Source organism: Hyaena hyaena, unplaced genomic scaffold (genome assembly GCF_003009895.1).
Source record: "Hyaena hyaena isolate Hyena2069 unplaced genomic scaffold, ASM300989v1 scaffold_220, whole genome shotgun sequence".
Lineage (NCBI taxonomy): Eukaryota > Metazoa > Chordata > Mammalia > Carnivora > Hyaenidae > Hyaena > Hyaena hyaena.
Window position 1 is genome coordinate 1,454,272 of NW_024080852.1, and position 14,724 is coordinate 1,468,995.

Sequence of the window (14,724 nt, forward strand, 5' to 3'; positions counted from 1 at the left end):
TGGAATAGTGGTCATAATGCTCAAGTTTTTAGTTCAAGTTTTTTGTGTTTTTTAAGTTGTTTCATGCCAATCCTGGACACACTGTAGTAGTGGAAGGTAGCAATATATTTCCCCTCTTCTCAGTGACAACTTGTATGATATATAAAACATCTGTAATACCAGTATATTAATCAAAGACTACTGATTTATCATTGATCAAGAGAATAAGAGGGTTTCATGTTTCTATAACTAGAATGGGGATCAGTCAAAAGAAAATTCAGGACTACTTGGAATCTGAAATTCAAGACAAAGTTTCTCTTAAGTTTCTTAGGTTGAGATCTAGGTGAAATTCACATGATATAATGATCATTGATGTGGAATTGTCCCACACACCAAATCTTAAATATTTCCAAAGCCTAAGACCCTGAGATGTCTCATATGCATCACTTAGCAGAGGTCAGAGGTTTGAGATTTGCTGTACTGATCAACACTCATTATTTGAACACCTACAGACGAGTGAGAATTGCCCATCGCAGTGAATTCCTTGCCAGTCAGAGCCCCTTTGATAAATTACTTTGAAATAAATTAAAATGGTCTAGTTTAAATTTCTATAGTCTGCTTAATTATATTCTCTATCTGGACACACATCTAGTCACTAGCCATATCTAAAAACCTTGAATTGGGTTCACATTTATCTTGAGAAATATAATCCTTCATCTTATAAGAGTTCAACCGGTAATGATAATTAACACATTGGTTCACTTCTTGGTAAGTGTCTTGAACTGTGCCAGGAACCTGGCATACATACTCTCGAGCAGCAATCGCTCCAAATACACCCAAAACTGAATAACTTCATGTGAATGAGAAAAACTGAGACTCCAAGGAGTTAAATAACCTTGAACCCAGGTCTGTCTCATTATAAATCGCAAAAACTACTTAGCTCCTGCCCTATTCCTTGTCTGGTATGCTGATTTGGTAAGCCCAGGAGGGACATGAATATACATTCCATAGGCAAGATGGTCATGCTGCCTGAGTTAATTTTAATAGTTGTGTGATGTTCCATTGTATGAAGATACCATAATTTACTTAATCAGTTTTTGGATACTTAGATTTTTTCCATATACTAAAAATATTATACTACTTTAAATATCATACTAATATTATACATGTTATAATATATGCACATACTATGAATACAGGAATATTTTGAACATAAACTTCTTTATTTGGGATTATTTCTTTAATTTTAGAAATGTACTTACCTAATGAAGATCAGAAATATCTTCATGACTCAAGTCAGTACAAACAAATCATCAGACAGATCTATGAGCTTTGCTCTGCCACTTATTACCTGTGTTACTGTAAGCAAGATGTTTAATGTCTAAATTATTTCTTCATCGACAGATTGGGTATAACATCAATATTTCAGAGTTCTTATCAGATCTAAATAGAACAAGAGACAACTATTAGTTATTATATTATTAATGTACTCTTTGAAAAGATCGATCCAATTAGTTTTTCCATTTCAAGTATGTAAGAATTTCTTAACATCTCCTTCCTTGTGGGTCTCTCTGTGCACATGTGTATAATTCTCTGACTGCAGTGATTCACTAGTTGAAATTTATGTCTTTTAAGTCTGCATATATCTCATTATCAGTTACTATGTCGTGCTCTTCTCTGTACATCAGAGGGCACCTGGCATTGATCTACCTCACCACTGGCATTATTTTAACCTTGGTCATCTGATCCTTATTGGTTTCTGCTGAATTTTTCCACCATAAAGTCATAATTTTCCCTTTGGAATTTATTAGAGTTTTGGAGGAGATATTTTGACGCTATCCCAACATTTTGATCCTCATCAGACTTTATCCATGAGATTTAGCCTCAAATGATGCCTCCTGCCTAACTGATGCCACCATTATAATGGTCACCAAGTGACAACTTCCTATTTCCATTATTTCTTCTACATTTAGGAATTGTCATTCTGCTAAAGAAGAGCTTGCACATCTCTATTTATTTTACTGGTCATTTATTTATTTATTTATATCATTATGGAGTCATGAATCTATTTTACTAATTATAATCTGTTGCTTCATCTTTAATTTTTATTTGGCCAGTGAAAGTCCCTTCAAGATGGTTTCTGTATCCTATTATTACATCCCCGCTATTTTTTTTTTTTTAGTATTTTCTTATTTTCTGTTGTAAAAGATGTTACAGGCTCTTCTTATACCTTTTTTTTTCTTTATCTTACCCTGGAATTAGCCATTTTTTTCAGGAAGCCCTGTTCCCTTTAGTGGTAAAGACTTATTAAACCAATATCTGGGCTCTCAATGTGCTCGCTGCTAGCAGAGTATCAGTGTTTGTAAGGAGGCCAGCAAACGGGTGGGAAAGAAATGCATTTACATGTTTCCATATTTACACACACTTACATATAAATATACCTCTATAACTATTTCTGTATTTATGTATACATTTTTTAAATATGACATCACTAAAACATGATAACTTGCGCTTCATCAAAATTAAAAACTTCGGTTCTTTGAAAGTCTCCATTAAAAAAACAAAGGACAAATTACAGAATTGAATACAATATTCACAATGCATACTTCTGACAAAAGACTTCTGTCAAGAATATATAAAAACCTCTTAAATTTAACACGGAGACAAATAACCCAAATAATAAATGAACAAGTGGTTTAAACAGATACTCCACTAATGAAGATATACAAAGGATCAATAACACTTTTTAAAATGTTCAACATTGTTAGCCATCAGAGAAACGCATATTAAAACAAGAAGATATCACAATACACCCACTAAAATGGTTAAAAATTTACTTTTTAAAGTTTATTCATTTATTTTGAGAGAGAGAGAGGGAGAGAGAGAATCCCAGTCAGGCTATACATTGTCAGCACAGAACCCGACATGGGGCATAATCCTACAAACCATGAGATCATGACCTGAGCCAATATCAAGAGTTGGGTGCTTAACTGACTGAGGCACCCAGGAGCCCCTGGTTAAAAATTTAAAACCCAGCTGTGGAGATGATGTTGATCAAATAGAATTCTCATATATTGCTGGTGGGAATGTAAAATGGAACACCAATTTTTCAGTGCCACATAAACTAAAACATATACTTCTATGTGATAAAGTAAGTAAATACTATTAGGTATTTTCCAAAGAGGATGAAAGCATATGTTCAAAGACATGTATACAACCATTCAGAGATACTTCCAAAAAAAAAGTAATAAAAACAACTCAAATGCCAACCAACAGTTGAATGGATTAAAGAATCATGGCATATCCATATTGTGGAGTACCACTCAACAACAAAAAAAAATAAATGAACTTCTGATACATGCATTAACATAGATGAGCCACAAAATATGTTAAGTGAAAGAAGCCAGACAGAAAAGAATATATTCTGTATGATTGCATCCAAATGAAGTTGTGGTACAGGCAAAACTAATCTATAGTGACAGAAATCTATAGTGGCATATCAGTGGTAGGTTAGGGTCAAGGGTGAGGGGGCATAAATCCACTCTAGAGGGACACCAGGAGAATTTTCTGAGGGATGGAAATGATCTATATCTTGACTGTGTTGATTTGTCACAATTCAATAGACTTGACTCTTAAACTAGATAACATTTACTGTGTGTAAACTATTCCTCAATAAAGTCTAAAAAACAAAATGATTTCATACTGCTTGCTCCGATTCCAATCTTACTCCTCTGGGGCTTCTAGCCTATCACCATTCCATGGTTGTGAATACTTTTCCCAGTTGTGAGAAAGTTCTCAAAGTGTTTGCTTATTTGCTCAATCAACTACTTCTTTGTTCAATGAATCCAATCTCCCAGTGATGCTATCTCCATACTCTGCACCCTGGAGAGCCTCCAGCACATGCACAGATCCCTGTATGATTACCCCACACATTCTTGGGGTAATCATGAGGCACATGCACAGAATCCCTGCATTCTTTTTCTAGGAAAAGAAGATGGGAAAGATGGGAATGTCTAATTATTTCATTTTATAGTTTTATTCTCTTCTCTTCATCATTATCTTTGTTTTCACTGATCTTCTTTTTTTTTCTGAATTTGATTTTCATTGGAAACTCAGATGTGTAGTTTTATATAAGGTGATGGGAAGGTCCAGCTATCCATTGTGTTGAGTTGAGATTCCCTCAAATATGAATGTCTCCTGGACTGTTTGGTTTATCCAATGACGGCTTCACTCTTGTGTCTACTTACAAACAAGAGGGGTAGAATGCACCTGAGTGGGTGCCAGGAGAGTAATTGGGCACATGCTCTCACCATTCAGTGCTTACGCTTTCATTTAATTCCTCCATCTTTAGCCCCAAGTCTCCTGGGCTTCTGCTTCATCTGGGGTCCCAGAATCTAGGACTTCTTATCCTCAGTTTCTCCAAAGAATGAGTTTCCAGGCTTCTGCCCAGGTTGAGTTGTTGCCTAGCTGTGTGGGATGGTGCAGAATCAGAAGATCCAACCACTGTAATAACAGACTTTCATCTTGCTCCCCTGTTCCCCCCCTCTTGTGTGGCTCAGGGTCCACTGTTGCTAGTCCATGTAAGTCTGCAGCTTCTCAGGGGCTCTTGGAGATAATGTGTCTTACCTCTTATTGGTTTCCTCTTCTGCATGCCTATTGGTTGGTAGCTTCTGGTTTGAGAAATTAGTTATCACTTCTCCATGTGCTTTCTATGTTTACAAAAAGTTGCAGTTCCTCTTATTCACTTATGTCTCCTGTGCTATTCTATATGCTCCTATGCTTTATGCGTTGTGCTCTATTGCCATTTCCATGGTATCTGGGAAAAGAGATAAATGTGTATGATAAATCCTTCTAAGGGACCCCTTATCACGTAAAATTGTCTATTTCTGTCACCTAATTCTTCACTCTAAGAATTCCCTCTAACATAAATTGAACGTATCTAAATTTTTACACAAGAAAACTCCCCTAGCATATTCAGGAAAATCTTTTGACTATTAGTAGATTGCTGGCTTATGTTTTTTCAGGAGTTATTTCATAAATGGGGTATTGTCTACCTTTAAATCATGATGTGAAGATTCTTTATTAAATTCCATCAGAGGTACCCCGTCAATGTCTCTCCTGCCTGGACTGTCTATAATGAATTGAATCCATTCTGGGTTCTTTTTACATTTACCTTAATCCCAACCCTTCTCCAATGGGATGTTTGATCGATGGGAAGTATAAAAACCAACGTGATTTCAAGGTCAAAGAACCCAAAATTGGTCACTTCAGCAATAAATAACAGTCTATTCCATTACTTGGCTTCATGGACCCAAACTTACTTCTATAAGGGTTTGCGTTAAATGTTTTTCATCATGAATGGATTAGTTCAATTCAATGTACAATTTGGTTTGTGCATGTATAAGAATATACACACATTACTCATGTGCTAATTTCCTGGGGATGAGGGAAATGCCTGACACATGCATCAGGTTAATTAAAGACCTGAGATAGCCTGAGTCTGGGAATGAGGTTGGTGAGGGTGTATTTATGTTCCTCACTGAATACTGGTCAGTGTTCTGGCTCCTTCAGTTGCTAGCCAATGGGATGTAGCTGAGAAGCCCAAAGGCTATACTCAAGTATGAACCCAAATGGAAGAGCCTCACCTATTAGGGACTGATTAAAGCCTTCTGGCATACTCTCCCTTGCTTCCTTCCTCCCTACCTGAGTGACTGTGAAAAAATCTAGAAAGATTTTAAGTTGAAAGGTATGTGCACCTCTGAGCCTGCCCAGGGAAATCACCTTCAGGGTTTCTCTGAAGTTTTCTAGCCCTTGCTCTCAGAAAGCTCCCACAACTTCAGTTAGTTCACTGAAGAACCTCATGGAGCCATTTAGAGAACTCATTAAAAAGACACAGCTGGAAAGTTGCCTCAAGTATTTTGGCAAAGATGAAGGAAAAAAAACCTTTTTAATTGACCTCAAAGGAATAGAAACTATTTCAGGATCTAAAAAGTAAGTGTCAGGAAAAATCTCCTTGTGGAGTTCATTAAACCTTGTTTGTATTAATCACAGAGCAATGCTCCCTGCAGGCAACTGCTCCAGAGACCGTGTGTCACATGGCCTTTTGGGAAAATATCCTGGTAACTTCACCGTGGGACCTCAGAGTTTGGGTTTAAGTGGAGCGTGAAGACAGACTCCTTAGAGAATGGAGTTCCAAGCATCTTATCAATGGATTGAGCTCTTTCTCCTATTCACACATTTAAATAAGAGAATAATAAACCAAATAACTGCCAATATATATCAGGCACAGTGCGAAGACTTTATATGAATTATTGCCAATCATCAAAATAATTTTAATAAGTGACTACTTATTGCCTTCTTATATATAAAAGAAGATGCAAGTTCAGTGAAGTTAAGTAACTCATCCAAGGTCATATAAGCCACAGACCCAAAATCTAAAGCTGATTCCAAGGGCTTTTTCATTTTTCTGCTGAGAGAGTCTAGCATGAACTCAAGCATAGTCTCCCTAGACCTACTCATAGCCCCTAGTTTAGCCACCCAAACAACCACCCTGGATTTTTTTTCCTTGGCAATAGCAAGGAAGACAAAACAGGGCAACATTAACTGAAGACATGATAATGAAGGATACAAGCTAGAATTTCCTCAAAGTAATATTATTCCTATTTTAAGATTTCCTGCTTTCAGCATGTCCTCCCCAGTCGCTGTAGATTCCAGATCTAATTCCATCATCTCCTTGCCACAGTCCATTTAGACGTCTTTGTTGATACACAAATACAACAGACTTTTCTCAATAAATACCAAATTGATGCTAAGTTATTCAACCCTCTCACTTCTTCTGTAAGACTTAACTGAGGCCCAAGGCATGGCGGAATGCATGGTGTTAATAAGTTATAATGTTTGTCTGGGTCCTCCAAGGGCCGATACCATGACATGATTTTTTTTGTAGTTTTTTTTTTTAATTTTTAATTAAAAAAATTTTTTTAACAAATAGTTTATTTTCAGGTCGGTTTCCATATAACACCCAGTGCTCATCCCCACAAGTGCCCTCCTCCATGCCCATCTCCCACCTCCCTCCCCACACCATGACATGATTAATTGTGCATGCTATATATTGGGGAAATACAATGAGAGAAAATGAGGAGGGGTCTAGTGAAGGTTTGGAAAGCATTTGATTCAGGTCTGATTCCTGTGAAGGAGAGAAGGAAGAAAGGAAACATATATACATGCACCACCTAGGGTTTCAGCCAGAAACAGATGGCTCACTTAAATTTGGTAATTTAAAGAAAGTTTAATGAAGGAACTACTTACAATGATGTGTGCAGGGTGTGGGGAAACCTAAAGGGCAAGTACAAGATGCCAGGATAATGCAAGACCCTGGACTGGTAATAAAACTTCTTTACAAACTCTAGGCCTAAAGGAATAGAGGAGATTGAGCCTAGAGAGAGAGGAATATGTAGAAAGTGTGGCTAATAGAAGTTGGAATCTTAAGTCAGTTGGACCAGTCCAAGCCGACCCTACAGGAAATGAATAAATACTAGACCTCACTCTCCTTCCTTTTCCAGTCTCTTATCTTAGTTTCCAATGAGCCATACCAAATAAGAAGTCAGAGGACAGTGAAGCCCCACAGTGTAATACACAAAGATCGGTCTTAGTGGGTACAGAGAAAAGTGAAGCACGCAGATGGAGGGTGCAAAGGGAAGATAACCACACACCATTCGATATGTATGTTCATCAGAACTGGCCACGGTCTTACAGTCCATCGGATCAGAAATCTCAGGGAAATTTCACACATATTTTATTTATAAATATTCACTTACAGGAATAAACAACATCTCAAATAGTCATGAAAAGTACAGGCCTTAACAGTGATAAGAAGAGGAAGGGAAAGCTCTTCTTTAGAAAAGATTGTCAACTAAAAAGTAATGACAGAATTAGAAAATCATTATTTTGTAGCCAACTTAGTAACTGATTCAAGCAGTCAATGAATGCTAAAATAATTGGCTGAAAATATTATTAGGAGGCAAAATCCTTACATAGTCTCTCCAAGATTCATTAATTCACTCATTAAATTCGATGGAGAAAAATGTTCCTTTAAAATGGAGAAATCTTATGGAAATCACCTAACCAAAACCCCAAACAAACTTAACATCGTCAGTAATGGGACAGACTGATGTCATGTGCCTCCTCTTACAATGCACTGGGAAGAACAAAGAGTCATCTATGTAGATTTCCACCCCACAGAGTTTTACCTGGGTCTAGATATGATGAATTCAAATTTCAGGACATTCTACCAAACGACTACCTGAACTCTTTAGAAGTATCAATGACATGAATGACCAAAGGAGAGGGAACATTTTGAGATTAAATGAAGCTAAAGTGATAAGAAACTAACTGCAATGCATGATCTTTGATTGGATCTCAAATTGAAAATAAAAACAAGAAAAAACAAAGAGCCATTAGTGTGTGTGTGTGTGTGTGTGTGTGTGTATACACAATCATGGTACTAATGTTAAATTTTTTTAGTGTGATAATGGTATTATGTTTACTACTTGGTTTTAGGAGACAGATGCTAAATTATTCAGGAGTAAATGGGTGTTTGTGTACATATATTCTACTAAAGTTCATTCATACTGTCTAAAATATACTTTTAAAGGATTCAGCAAAAATATAAATTTGCAAATCATCTATTTTTGTATGTATCATATAAATTAGAATACAGATTATATTAACAAAAATTATAATTTCTCCTATTTAACCTCAGCACTATTGACCTTTTATTTATTTTTCTTTTTTAAATTTTATTTATTTACTTTGAGAGAGCAAGCAAACAGGGGAGGGGCAGAGAGAGAGGGGAGAGAGAATCCAAAGCAGTCTCGGCACTGTCAGCGAGAAGCCTGCATGAGGCTTGATCTCATGAACCGTGAGATCATGACCTGAGCTGAGCCAAAAACAAGAGTCAAACATTTAACTGACTGAGCCTCCCCAGGTCCCCAACACTTTTGACATTTTAGTCTGGAAAATAATTCTTCATTGTGGCAAACTGTCCTATACATTGTAGGATGATTAGCAACACCTCTGTTTTCTACCTACAAGTCACCCATAGCATTTCCCTTCCTTAATGATAATAATAAAAAATATGTCCAGACATTGTCATATGTCTGCTGAGGAACAGGCACAAAATCACCACTGGTATATGTCTAAGTACACCTGTATATCTATATCTAGCAAGCTAGCAACTAATAGAAAGCAATATACGTAGGTAGGTAGACAGGAAATATTTCAAGATACTAACAATTAGCAGTTAGTAAATATAAGAGGAGATATGGATGTACATTATGTTATTCTTCCCAAAATTCTAGTTACAAAAATTTCACAATAAAAAAAGTAAGGAAAAAATGAATCAGATAACATATCAACTAAATAGGCAAACAAATGTAACACAAAAATAAGAAAACCAAGAAAAACATAACATGTTGAATATGACTTGACAGTCTAACTTTGACCCACTTTTCTTCTCTCATTACTTATTTGACTTGATAGCCAAAAGCGGTTCACACACACACACAAAATCTGTTCGTATGTATTTTCTTTCTTTTCTTCTTTTAAATTATCAAACACAGGGGCACCTGGGTGGCTCAGTGGGTTAAGCATCCAACTTCGGCTCAGGTCATGATCTCTCGTGGGTTGGAGCTCTGTGATGTCAGGCTCTGTGCTGACAGCTCAGAGCCTGGAGCCCACCTCAGATTCTGTGTCTCCCTCTCTCTCTGCCTCTGTTCCACTCATATTCTCTCTCTCTCTCTCTCTCTCTCTCTCGCTCGCTCTCTCGCTCTCTCTCTCTCGCTCTCTCAAAAATAAATAAATATTTTAAAACTTTTTCAATTTTCCAACAGAGACCACTTACTCGGCACAGGCATAGCCATCAAACATCAGCTGTTAATAGTGTCACTGCTAGCCATGTCCTATTTATAAAAAAATAATCAAACTAACATACAAACTAAGAAATCCTACCCCAAAAGGGCAGCTGTTTGAATGAGCACACCTTTCCTCGTCAGCCTGTTCAGGAGCCCTCACGCCAACCTTCCCTCCTTCTCTTCCCCCATTTGTCAGTCTTTCTTCTCATAGGCAACTCCTGAGTTTAATAAAACTCAGATCATCCAGCTTCAGCTAATTTTAATTCAGTCATTTAAGCTAAAGCTTAATAATTTTGCCAAGCTGGTATTTTAGAATCAGACTACTATGATGAAAAAAGGAAGGGGAAAAAAAGCAGCACAATGTGGGCCATTAATTGCCTTTATTTCCCCCCTTCGATCCCGCTGCCATCCTCACACCCTGTGAAATGAGTAAAGGAAACCTCATTGGAAATGGGGTGGGGGGGAGCCCTGAAGGGGGTGCTCTGACACGCATTCCACTCCTTGCAGCCCGAGCCAGCAGCAGGAAGAAGGAAGAGGAATCCTACCTTGACAAGGGAGAGCACTTTTCACAAAGGAATTTTATCTCCTGCCTTTAAGGAAAAGATAGGAAGACACTGCCTGTCCCAACAAGGCGCTAACCCCCTCCTACAGCCAGTGAGACACCCTCACAACCTCCAACTCCTGTTCTTCAATGAACTTGTGTTCAAAACATGCCTCCCCAGTTTCCCCCTAAAGACTAATAAGATCTCACCTTCCCTTTGTCTTTTGGGACTTGCCTGTGGTTCGCCATGGTTTACTTGTCCCCCATGGCAATTCCTCTGCTATTCTTTTTTTCTTTTTTTAATTTATTTCTGAGAGAGAGAGAGACAGCATGAGTGGGGGAGGGTCAGAGACAGAGGAGACACAGAATCTGAAGCAGGCTCCAGGCTCTGAGTTGTCAGCACAGAGCCCGAGGCGGGGCTCGAACCCACGAACTGTGAGATCATGACCTGAGCCGAAGTCATACACTTAACTGACTGAGCCACACAGGCGCCCCAATTCCTCTGCTATTCTTGAATAAATTCATTTTGCTAGTAAAGTACCTGGCTATTTTATTTTTAGGGTGACATCCTGAGCTTTGTGGCCACTCCTAACCTCTGAGCCATTAAATCCACTCATCATCTTTCTGTTCAGTGAAGTCTACTTCTGGTTCTGGTTGGTTGACCTCAAAAAACCTCTAGTCTTCCCTCCCCCCCATCCTACATTATCTTCTAATAGTTTTCACTTCTTACCATGCTTTTCTTACCATGCTTAGACTCCCTGTTCCATCAGTAATGAATATATTTTACTCTTTAAAAAATTTTTAGAGAGAGAATGAGAGCATGGAGGAGAGGGACAGAGAGAGAGAGAGAGAGAGAATTTTAAGCAGGCTCCCCAATGTGGGGCTTGATTCCGCATCCCTGGAATGATGACCTGATCTGAAATCAAGAGTTCAGTGTTCAACCGACTGAGCTACCCAGTTATCCCGATCAAGAATATTTTTAATAAGTAAGCTTGATTCTCTTGTCATTTCACTGATATTGTCAGGAAAGTACACCATCCTTGGATCAGTCACACTGCCTCACACTCAGGCTGAGCACTGCTGAAAAAAATGACATTGCTAGAGAAGTGATTTCCAATAAAAATCTAGCCCCATTGGGGCCTGTGATCCTCCCCAGCCATCTTCTAATTCTCCACACTAATATTTTAAGTGTTTTTCACTCTTTGCAAACCTCATACCACCTGCCCAACTCACCAACATTCCATGTCACATTTGACAGATGTTTTTAGTCCTTTTCACAAAACAGAAGTCATCACATTGAAACCCTTTGACTGCCCAACACAAACATTCTAATTTCCCTGGATCCACACCTGTGCTTTCCTCCTTCTTCCTAACCAATGCAGAAAGTGCAGCCTTTATATCAAAACCCATTTTCTAGGGGCACCTGGGTGGCTTAGTCCATTAGGCATCTGACTTTGGCTCAGGTGATGATCTCAGGGTTCATGAGAGTTGGAGCCCTGCATCAGGCTCTGTGCTGATAGCTCAGAGCCTGGAGCCTGCTTCAGATTCTATTTCTCTCTCTCTCTCTCTCTCTCTCTTTCAAAAATAAACATTTGGGGTGCCTGGGTGGCTCAGTCAGTTGAGCTTCTGACTTTGGCTCAGGTCATGATCTCATGGTTTGTGGGTTTGAGCCCTGCATCGGGCTCTGTGCTGACAGCTAGGAGCCTGGAGCCTACTTCAGATTCTGTGTCTCGTTCTCTCTCTCTGCCCACCCCCCCCCACTTGTGCTCTGTCTTTTTCTGTGTCTCAAAACATAAATAAATGTAAAAATTTTTTTAAATAAACATTAAAAAAATAAAATCTAGGCAGGTGCTCTCGATCCCACCCCTTTCCATTTCTCAACAAATGCATAACTTCAGTTTTCTGTGTTTCCTCTCTATTGGCTCTTGATGTCATCTTTCCCAAAGAGCACAGACAAGCAAACCTGTTTCACCAACTACTGCTCAGCCCTTCCCTGTACTGCCAGAATTGTGCAAGAACTTGTCTACACTTGCTCTCTTTCTTTAGATGTACCCCCCAAACCAACTTTCCACTAAAATTAATAAGTTACTAGTGAATTTCACATCACTTAAAACCCAATCTCACCTTAGATCTTGGATTTTGTTTAATCCTCAAATCTCAGAAGTCGAAGGGAGACTGCAGGTTTTAATATTGAGGTTATAAAACCACTAATCCCAATCATGAAGGCTCCACCTTTATAACCTGACCACCTCCCAAAGTCTCCACCTCGGGGCTTAGAGCCTCAACATATCAATTTTGTAAAAAATCAATTGGCATTTTATTTATTTATTTTTTTTTAAATATTTTTTATTTATTTCTAGGAGAGAGAGAGAGACAGCGTGAGCAGGGGAGGGTCAGAGAGAGAGGGAGTCACAGACTGAAACAGGCTCCAGGCTCTGAGCTGGCAGTCAGCACAGAGCCCCACGTGGGGCTCGAACCCACGAACCATGAGATCATGACCTAAGCGAAAGTTGGATGCTTAACCGACTAAGCCACCCGGGCGCCCCATCAATTGGCATTTTAATAATATTGAATATTAATAATAGTGAATCTTCTTTAACATGAGCATGATATATCTCCATTTTTTAAGGTTTTCTTTAAGTTATCTCAACAATATCTTTACTTTTCAGAGTAGAGTTCTTTTATATCTTTTGTCAAATTTATCCTCTTATCTTTCATGATTGTGCTGCTATTGTAAATTGTTTTAGCTTTTCAAGTTCAAATTTCATTGTTTAATATTTATAAATATAATTTATTGGGGCAGCTGGGTGGCTCAGTTGGTTAAGCATTCAACTTTGACTGAGGTCACGATCTCATAGTTTGTGGGGTCGAGCCCCGCATCAGGCTCTGTGATGACAGCTCAGAGCCTGGAACCTGCTTCAGATTCTGTGTCTCCCTCTCTCCCTCTTTGTCTCTGCCCCTCCCCTGCTCATACTCTCTTTCTCTCTCTCAAAAATAAACATTAAAAAAATTATAAATATAATTGATTTTGCATATTGACCTGGTATGCTGTGACCTTGCTGAAATAATGTGTTAGTTGCAGTAGCTTTTCTGTAGTCCCTCCTTCTGTGTACACACACACACACACACACACACACAAGCACACTTATGTTATCTAAGGATAATGACATTTCTCTTCTTCATTTCCAATCTGTACACATTTTATTTCTTTTTACTGTCTCATCACACATTCTAAAATCTTCAGTGCAATACTGAATAAAAGTGGTGATAGTAGTCATTTTTGCCTTTCTCCTGTTTTTCAGCAAAATCATTCAGTCTTTCACTATTATGGCAGCTGTAGGTATTATGTAGTTATCCCTAATCAGGTTGGAAAAAGTTCCTATCTATTCCTAGTTTGATGAGACTTTAAAATACAATAAAGCTCTAGTTTGTGAGGATAATTAGTTCTGGAAACATGCTTCTCATCCAAAGCACTTGTGCATCAAAGCAAATTCCCCATAAGAAATAATGTAAACTCAGATGACTTATTTCACAACCCAAAAATATTCATATAAAAATGATTATAATACTGTAATATAATACAGAATAATGAAGAAAATAGAAAAAATAAACAAATTAAACTGCACTTACTTTGAAAACCTTCGTGGCTGGTGTGAGGGAGACAAGGGAGAGGAGGGTTGTTGTGTAGGACGACTTTCACTATCACTAACAAACGCTGACTCCAGGACAGTGTTAATAAACTCTTGTCATAGACTGTATGTAATGTAACCGGCAATGAGGCAGCAGAGGAAAGGGTCTCTATCTGCAAGCAGCCTGACCTAGCAGGAAGCAAAGCCTTCTTAAGCTCACTCTTGTATGGAAAAGCTAAGGACTGTCCCTAGGTGCTTGGAAGTGACAAAAAATACATGAGTGCCAGTGTGGGCACCTTCTAACTTTCTGAAAAATCACTGAGTTTTGCTAAACACTTCATCCTGAGACCAAACATCTGAGCATGGGTGAGAATCACCCACAATCATGTAGTGAGAGAGAGAGAGAGAGAGAGAGAGAGAGAAGAACCACTGGTTCAGTTGTGATCATGTGACATTTGGCATCACATACTACTCGTATTGCAAGACATTGCTCGTTTAACAAGATAAAATTTATTAGAAATGTTGGCTCATCTTGTAGAACACTCCCAGAACAAGTTACTCTCAATCCAAGGTTTTACTATAAGTGATTTTTAAAACTTTCTTCTCCATCCATTACCATGATCATACAAGTTTCCTTTACTTTGTAGATACAACACAAAAGACA